Source organism: Triticum urartu, chromosome 3, assembly GCF_003073215.2.
Source record: "Triticum urartu cultivar G1812 chromosome 3, Tu2.1, whole genome shotgun sequence".
Lineage (NCBI taxonomy): Eukaryota > Viridiplantae > Streptophyta > Magnoliopsida > Poales > Poaceae > Triticum > Triticum urartu.
The window spans coordinates 167,080,383-167,087,945 of NC_053024.1; the positions used below are offsets into that span (position 1 = coordinate 167,080,383).

Sequence of the window (7,563 nt, forward strand, 5' to 3'; positions counted from 1 at the left end):
TAGCCCATTTGGCAATCCGTCCCGTGGCATCGCGGTTGTTTATTATGTCGTTGAGTGGTACTTCTGAGGCCACCGTAATTGAACACTCTTGAAAGTAGTGTCGTAATTTCCGGGATGCCATGAATACCGCGTATGCTATCTTTTGATAATGTGGGTACCGTGATTTGCATGGAGTGAGGACAGTAGATACATAATATACCGGCTTTTGAAGTGGGAATTTATGTCCGTCCGTCTCTCATTCGACGACGAGCACTACGCTTACAACTTGGTGAGTTGCCGCTATATACAACAGCATTGGTTCGCCGACATTTGGCGCGGCCGAGATTGGGTTGGTGGCCAGGATGGCTTTTATTTCTTCCAATCCGGCCGTGGCTGCGTCCATCCACTCGAAGTGTTCGGTGCGCCAAAGAAGGCGATAAAGGGGGAGTGCCTTTTCTCCTAATCGGGAGATAAAGCGGCTTAAGGCCGCCACACATCCAGTTAACTTCTGGATTTGCTTGAGGTCAGTTGGGATAGCCAACTGCGACAGAGCTCAGATTTTAGCCGGATTTGCTTCAATTCCTCTACTAGAGACGATGAAGCCCAGGAGCTTTCCGGCGGGTACCCAAAAACGCATTTTTCCGGATTGAGCTTAATGTCGTATGTTCGGAGATTGTCGAATGTGAGCCTCAAGTCATCTATTAAGGAGTCGACGTGTTTGGTTTTAGTGACCACATCGTCTATGTATGCCTCCACTGTTTTGCCGATCTGCTTTTCCAGACATGTCTGAATCATGCGTTGATACGTTGTGCCGGCGTTTTTGAGCCCAAAGGGCATTGTGTTAAAACAGAAGTGGACGTATAGAGTGATAAATGTCGTTGCGGCTTGATTCGACTCCGCCATCTTAATTTGGTGGTAACTGGAGTATGCGTCGAGGAAGCACAATGAGTCGTGTCCTGCGGTGGCATCGATAATTTGATCGATGCGAGGGAGGGGGAAGGGATCCTTTGGGCAAGCCTTATTAAGGTCCTTGAAGTCGACGCATAGGCGCCAGGATTTGTCCTTCTTTGGTACCATTACCAGGTTTGCTAGCTAGTCCAGATGTTTTATTTCTCTAATGAATCCAGCCTCCGGTTACTTGGCTAGCTCCTCTCCCATGGCTTGTCGCTTAGGTTCGGAGAAACACCGAAGAGTCTGCTTGACCGTCTTGATTCCCTTTAGAATGTTAAGGCTATGCTTGGCCAGCCTGCGTGGGATTCCTGGCATCTCTGAAGGATGCCAGGCAAATTTGTCCCAATTCCTGCGCAGGAACTCCCGTAGTGCGGTGTCTACAGCGGGGTTTAACTGTGCCCCGATGGATGCTATTTTTGTGGGGTCCGTTGGATGGACTTGTAATTTGACTATTTCATCCGCTAGTTTAAAACAGGTGGACTTGGATCTTTTGTCGAGTATCACGTCGTCCCTATCCACTGTGGAGCGCAGCGCAGTTAATTCCTCCGCCGCAAGGGCTTCGGATAATGCCTCGAGGGCCAGTGCGGTTGTTTGGTTCTCGGCGCAGAGTGCTATGTATGGATCACTAGCTAGAGTGATGGTTCCATGGGGCCCGGGTATTTTGAGCTTCATGTACCCATAATGGGGTATGGTTTGGAAGATCGTGAATGCCTCCCGCCCTAGAAGGGCGTGGTATCCGCTAATGAACGGGGCCACTTGGAATGTAATTTCTTCGGACCTGTAATTCTACGGAGTGCCGAATACCACGCCTAGTGTGATTTTCCCAGCGCAACGTGCCTCCCGACTGGGGATGATTCCTCGTAAGGTTGTGCTGCTTTGCTCAATACGGTTTCTGTCTATTTCCATTTTTTGAAGTCTCCTCATAAATAAGGTTTAATTCGCTGCTGCCGTCCATGAGCACTTTAGTAAGCCGAAAGCCATCCACAATTGGACTAAGGACCAAGGCGGCTGGTGCTCGGGCTGTTCAGAATTTAGGTTTGTCACTGGCATTGAAGGTGATACCCGTGTCGTTCCTTGGATTTATTGCTGCCATGTAGCAGACTTCGGCAAGGCTGTGGAGTGCTCTCTTACGCCTATTATTTGAGGCGAAGGTCTCGAAGATTTTCAGTACTATATTGTTATCCACGGGATGGTGCTCTGCGGTGTTTTGAATGAGGAGATCCTCACCGCTCTTGGCCACCTGCCGGAGTACCCAACATGCTCTAAGGCTGTGTGTTGGTATGGTATCCGCTGTACTATGAATTTTGCAGGGCCCGTTAAGCCATCCCTCTAATACGGTTCCACGCCCTGTAGTGGGCTTTTGCTTGTTTGTGATTGAGTCAGGCGACTTATGCGATGCACCATTTTAGTTCGGACTGGGGGTTTTGTCAGAGCCGGATTATCCCAAAATTTTGTTTGGGTTTTCCAGGCACTTTCCATCACATAGTACTTCCGTACTATGGCCGCCAAGTCAGCGAAGTGTGCTATGTCACGGCGAATTATGGCATTGAGGATTCCCTTGTCCATGCAATTGTTGCAAAAGAACAAAATTGCATCTTCCTCACGACAATCCTTGACCTTGTTCATTACAAGGACAAATCTGGCCCAATAGTGACGTACTGTCTCTTGGCACTACAACAAGAACCCCCCTTTGGCAACGCATCAATGTGTTGTCGTATGTCCATATAAGCGTTGCTAAGGTCTACACCAACGGATTAAAATGCGTTGCCGTTGGTGGCGTTGCAAAGGTCTACACCAACATATATACATGCATTGGTAAACGGCATAAATAAGTGTTGTAAGATAGCAACATATAGAGCTAGAGCACAACAACACTTCATATGCGTTGGTGGCTAGCCTAGAAAATGACCATTGTAATGCCTAGAAGAATTGTCGTATTGCTTGGACAATTAATGGTATTTTGTATATTAGCATCCAGAACTTATTGCATTAATGTTGATAATGCATAGGAGACACAAACATAACAATGAGAAAGGTCACATATATTAAATCAACAATTGCTTTACAAAGAACATGATACACAGATTACAATATGTGAAACTATCTAGTAATAGTCTGATTCTCAACCTTGCACTGAACGACTCAGCCATCTAAACACATAGTGTTTGAAACATTCACCCTAAAAATTACATTCCAAAACATAATCTGAAACTATCTAGTAGTAGCCACCTTCTCGATCTTGTAATCAACTTCTGAGCCATGCATCATCGATTTATCTTGGCAATCTACAACAACAAAGAAATGAGAATAGCAAGGTACCATCAAAGAAAATCAATTAACAGGGAAGTAAAATTTAAACAAAAGAGCAACATATAAAGGTTGGAGGACATGTGATAGTTAATCTTACTATATGACTAATAATTTTGTTTTAGTGGTTATGTCAACCAAGAAACAGTTACTCCCGGAGGGAGTACCAAGTGAACACCCATAGTTTTTTGTTTTATATTATAGGTCAGTACTCTGGAGTGTAGCAAGGGCACCATTCTTCTTTGGATTTCCCAAGCTAAGCAGGAACTGCAATAAGCATTAATATTGAAGAAAGTATGAGCAAATAAATTGTTGCTCAGCCATGTTGTATTCACACAATAGAGAAATGAGCATACCTTGTCTTTAGATGGATGATTGCATCTCCATATCATAGAGGAAGCTTCACTTTAAATGCAATATGTTGCTTCCCTGAACAGATTAGTTAAAGTTTCACTTCTCTGAACACCCAAGTCGAAGCAAGCACCAGAACAATATCCTTGTTTCGTCATCCAACATATATCATCACCTCTAAAGAGCTATGAAATATCATGATTTGATCACTTTTTACAGTCCCAACCATAGCACTATGCTATATAGACGGAGAAAAGAAGGCCTTTTGAAAAGAGCGTCCTTATGTTAAACGAGTTAAACACCTTACAAAGAATATAATGGAGATACAGTGAGGTACATGCCAAAAACTATGTAGATCGACAAATATAGCTTCCTTGATTGCAAACAAAGATCTGCAGTTCTCAAAACAATACATATAAATGTAGAGATTTTCAAATTTCCAGAAGTACTTGAAGTTGAGAGCTACAAAGCATGGATACGGCAAAATCTGCCAATTTGATGTCCTAGTACAGCGGGATACGGCGACACGCCTGGATAAGTTGGGATACACGTATCCCGCAGCATCCCATGATTCCTGAATTAAAAAAAATAGAAAAAAGCATCGATACGGCTGGGATACGTTGAGGGACTCGGGAGGCCCAATAATAGCCTCGGCACAATACAAACTCTCGTACGCACGCACGCCACATAATGAACGACCTGCTGCTAACAAGCAGCGAACGCGCCACCGCCACCTGGACTCGACCACTGCCCCCCAGCAGCTTCTCCTCCCGGAGGCAACCACACTCGAGCAGGTAACCCCAAGGCCAGCAGCCTCTCCTCAACCTCTTCATCTTTGTGACATGATTTCCTTCAATTGAGAGGCTGCTAATTGCTTCCCCGTGTTGTGCTCGCTTGAATGATTTCTACTTGTTTCTAGGGAGCATGGCATCCGGGAGCGCCACCCCCGGGGCCACCCGTCCGTGGGTGAGATCAAAGGACATCCTAGTCCCGGGTGTTCGTAGACACGAACTATCCTCTGTGGGATCCAGACCCAGCAGTTTCTCATTGTTTTTTCTGTTTTGACTATGTATATTTCTTATTTATTTTTTATATACTCACGTATCCCCGAACGACTATTTTTGAAAAATGATGTATCCTGTGTCCTTGTATGCGTATCCCCGTCTTTCCGTCCCCGTGTCCGTGCTTTTTAGGTTGAGAGAACATAATTCCCACAAAGCTAAATCAGGTGGTTCTATTAAATGATAACAAGTATGTTTTCACATGATTTTAATTTATATAGATGCTTGGGAATAAGACAAATCTGAATTATGAATACACAAACTTTTTCAACCTCGGTTTTTAAATTACATTGAAGATAATGTCATGTAAATCACCTACACGTTTACTAGCCAGCTGGAATCATGCAGACCTACCTCCTTTTGCAGAAGTAGCCCACTATATGCCTTGATCTTTCTCCCAAAGATGAATATGTAAGAAATTTTGGCACTGCAAAGAATGATGGATTTGCTTCATAAGTACTTGCAAGAACATTTATGTTTTACATATCTAAATCTGTGGATCATAAGTCATACCATAAGCACTAGCTAGTATCATCATTCTGAACCTGAGGATTTACGTGTTAAGAGAAAGAATAAACAGACAAATGTTGGCTGATGCGAAGTCAATTTCAGAACTAGCAAGGAGAGATGAAATTAAGGATTATAAAATAAAGATAGAGAGAAATAATAGGACGTAGAGATGCATGTGGGGCTTATTCATAGATTATTACAAGGAAATAAGTAAGGTTTCATAACACCGATAAGAAGATATTTGTTTTCTTTCTCGAAAAAAATCATGATGTTGTACATAATAGTGGTCACCTATTAAATGATACTAGAAGGAATGGTTTTGATAAATAGTCAGAAACTAACATCTAGGATATCCAGAGATATTATCAACTTATTCAATTGACAGTCTAATCATCTTCATGGATATATTAATTAATTATCCACACACATAGCTACATGAAAAATTAAAATCTAATGTATCACAAGATAGAACTATTTAGAAAAAGAGAACGCACACATTTTCCTGAATCAACACATACAGCCATGTGGTGAATCACTTGTATGCGTACACCCAGATAACTGAATTACCCCTAGGTAGCAGTATTTCTGTGCACATATGAGAATAGTGAGGAATACAAACCATGGAGTGGTGTGGCTGTCGGTGCAAGCCAGCGCCCACAAAGGCGGATCAGGCAAGTGATAAGGCAGCATTAATCATTGTCGTAATGGCCGGCAAAGAATTATCCATGGCAAGATGCCATGCCACAAAGTAGCGGCAGGGCAAGAGCAGAGGGGAGAGGTGCCTTACTGAACCGTCACATCGGAGTCGTGGTAGCCAAGGTGGAACAGCGCCATCGAGCCTAGCCGGTAGCCGATCGTGTGTGGAAGTGGGATTGCTGGGCTGAGCACATGAGCTACAACAATGATCCGTCGCGCCGTGCAGAGGCATGGAGGACGTCGTGGCGGTGGGGTTGGGGGCGGGGCCAGAGGAGAACAAGAGGGGGAACGAGCTGGTGAGGCGTGGTGAAGGGGAGCACCGGAGTTTCCTCGAATCAGAGGCGGCGGAGGCAATGGCGTTGTGGTGGAGCTCGTGTGGGAGATGTGAATCGGGGAGAGAGGTGGTGGGGAGATAAGAGATTGGGTTCTTTTTTTCCTGCTTGGCTGCGTGTTGGTTGTGTGATATTTGGACCGAGGTGGATACAGGGTGGTTATCCTTCGTGGGGAGGTGGGAGGTTTGTTTAACTCAATGCATCTCAACTTTCGTTGCTAGATATGCATTGTTGTAGGTGGGTTTTTGTTGTAGTGGGGGCTCTAACCTAATGTGGGAAATATCGTTTATATCTGGGTGTGTGGGTGGATTTAAGTCCAGACCTTGACCCAATCTGAGACCCAGGGGCGGGAGAGTTTCCAATCTTGGAAGTTCGGGCTCCGGGATGTTGCCCCGCTGGTTTGGCATGCAGCCTGATTCTAGGTTCAGGGTTAGGGAGATGTCCTCCCGTGGACGGGTATCCGGCTCGGAGAGCTCGGGAATCCGGACATATTTCATCCTCAGGATAGAGGAAGAATCGCCGCATTGCTCCTCCACCACCGCTATCTGATGGGTGACCGGCGGAGAGTTAATCTCCCTTTGGTCGGGTTTAAGCCCAATCCGATCATAGTTCGTAGCGACTCCCAGAGCGGTGATGCGATCCAAGAGCTCGTTCAAAGAGGAGAGCTCCATTGAATCCATCTGCTCGGTGAATTTTGAGCCGATGTGGAGGCTATTTTCAATGACCCGAGAAGTCATCGTCGGCACAGCGGCCGAGCGGGCGGTCATGATGAAGCCGCCTAGTTGGAGAGTTTGGCCTATAGCCAGGGCTCCCCCAGAGGTGATGTTGTTCTTGAGAACGAGACGAGCCATCCCTCCTTATGATGACAACACAGTGGAACTCTCAATGAAAGCACCAATGTCGGTGTCAAAACCGGCGGATCTCGGGTAGGGGGTCCCGAACTGTGCGCCAAGGCGGATGGTAATAGGAGGTGAGGGACACGATGTTTACCCAGGTTCGGGCCATCTCGATGGAGGTAATACCCTACTTCCTGCTTCATTGATCTTGATGATATGAATATTACAAGAGTTGATCTACCACGAGATCGTAGAGGCTAAACCCTAGAAGCTAGCCTATGGTATGATTGTCTGTTGTCCTACGGACTAAACCCTCCGGTTTATATAGACACCGGAGGGGGCTAGGGTTACATAGAGTCGGTTACAAGGGAGGAGGTCTACATATCTGTATTGCCAAGCTTGCCTTCCACGCCAAGGAGAGTCCCATCCAGACACGGGACGAAGTCTTCAATCTTGTATCTTCATAGTCCAATAGTCCGGCCAAAGGATATAGTCCGGTTGTCCGGAGACCCCCTAATCCAGGACTCCCTCAGGCGGCTT

General features: G+C 45.6%; 1 long non-coding RNA gene across 6 annotated transcripts; it reads right to left on the reverse strand.

The window, feature by feature from the left end:
• Nucleotides 1-2,992: 2,992 nt before the first annotated feature.
• Nucleotides 2,993-5,967, reverse strand: LOC125548226. Of its 6 annotated transcripts, none has more exons than XR_007300949.1 (4): nucleotides 5,947-5,967; nucleotides 5,004-5,076; nucleotides 3,594-3,666; nucleotides 2,993-3,215 (listed from the first exon to the last, which is right to left on the reverse strand). It is a non-coding gene; the product is annotated as an uncharacterized LOC125548226 (long non-coding RNA). The 6 variants fall into 6 exon arrangements; XR_007300952.1 differs by having other exon boundaries at nucleotides 3,594-3,765; XR_007300951.1 differs by having other exon boundaries at nucleotides 3,594-3,773.
• Between the last annotated feature and the right edge of the window lie 1,596 nt (nucleotides 5,968-7,563).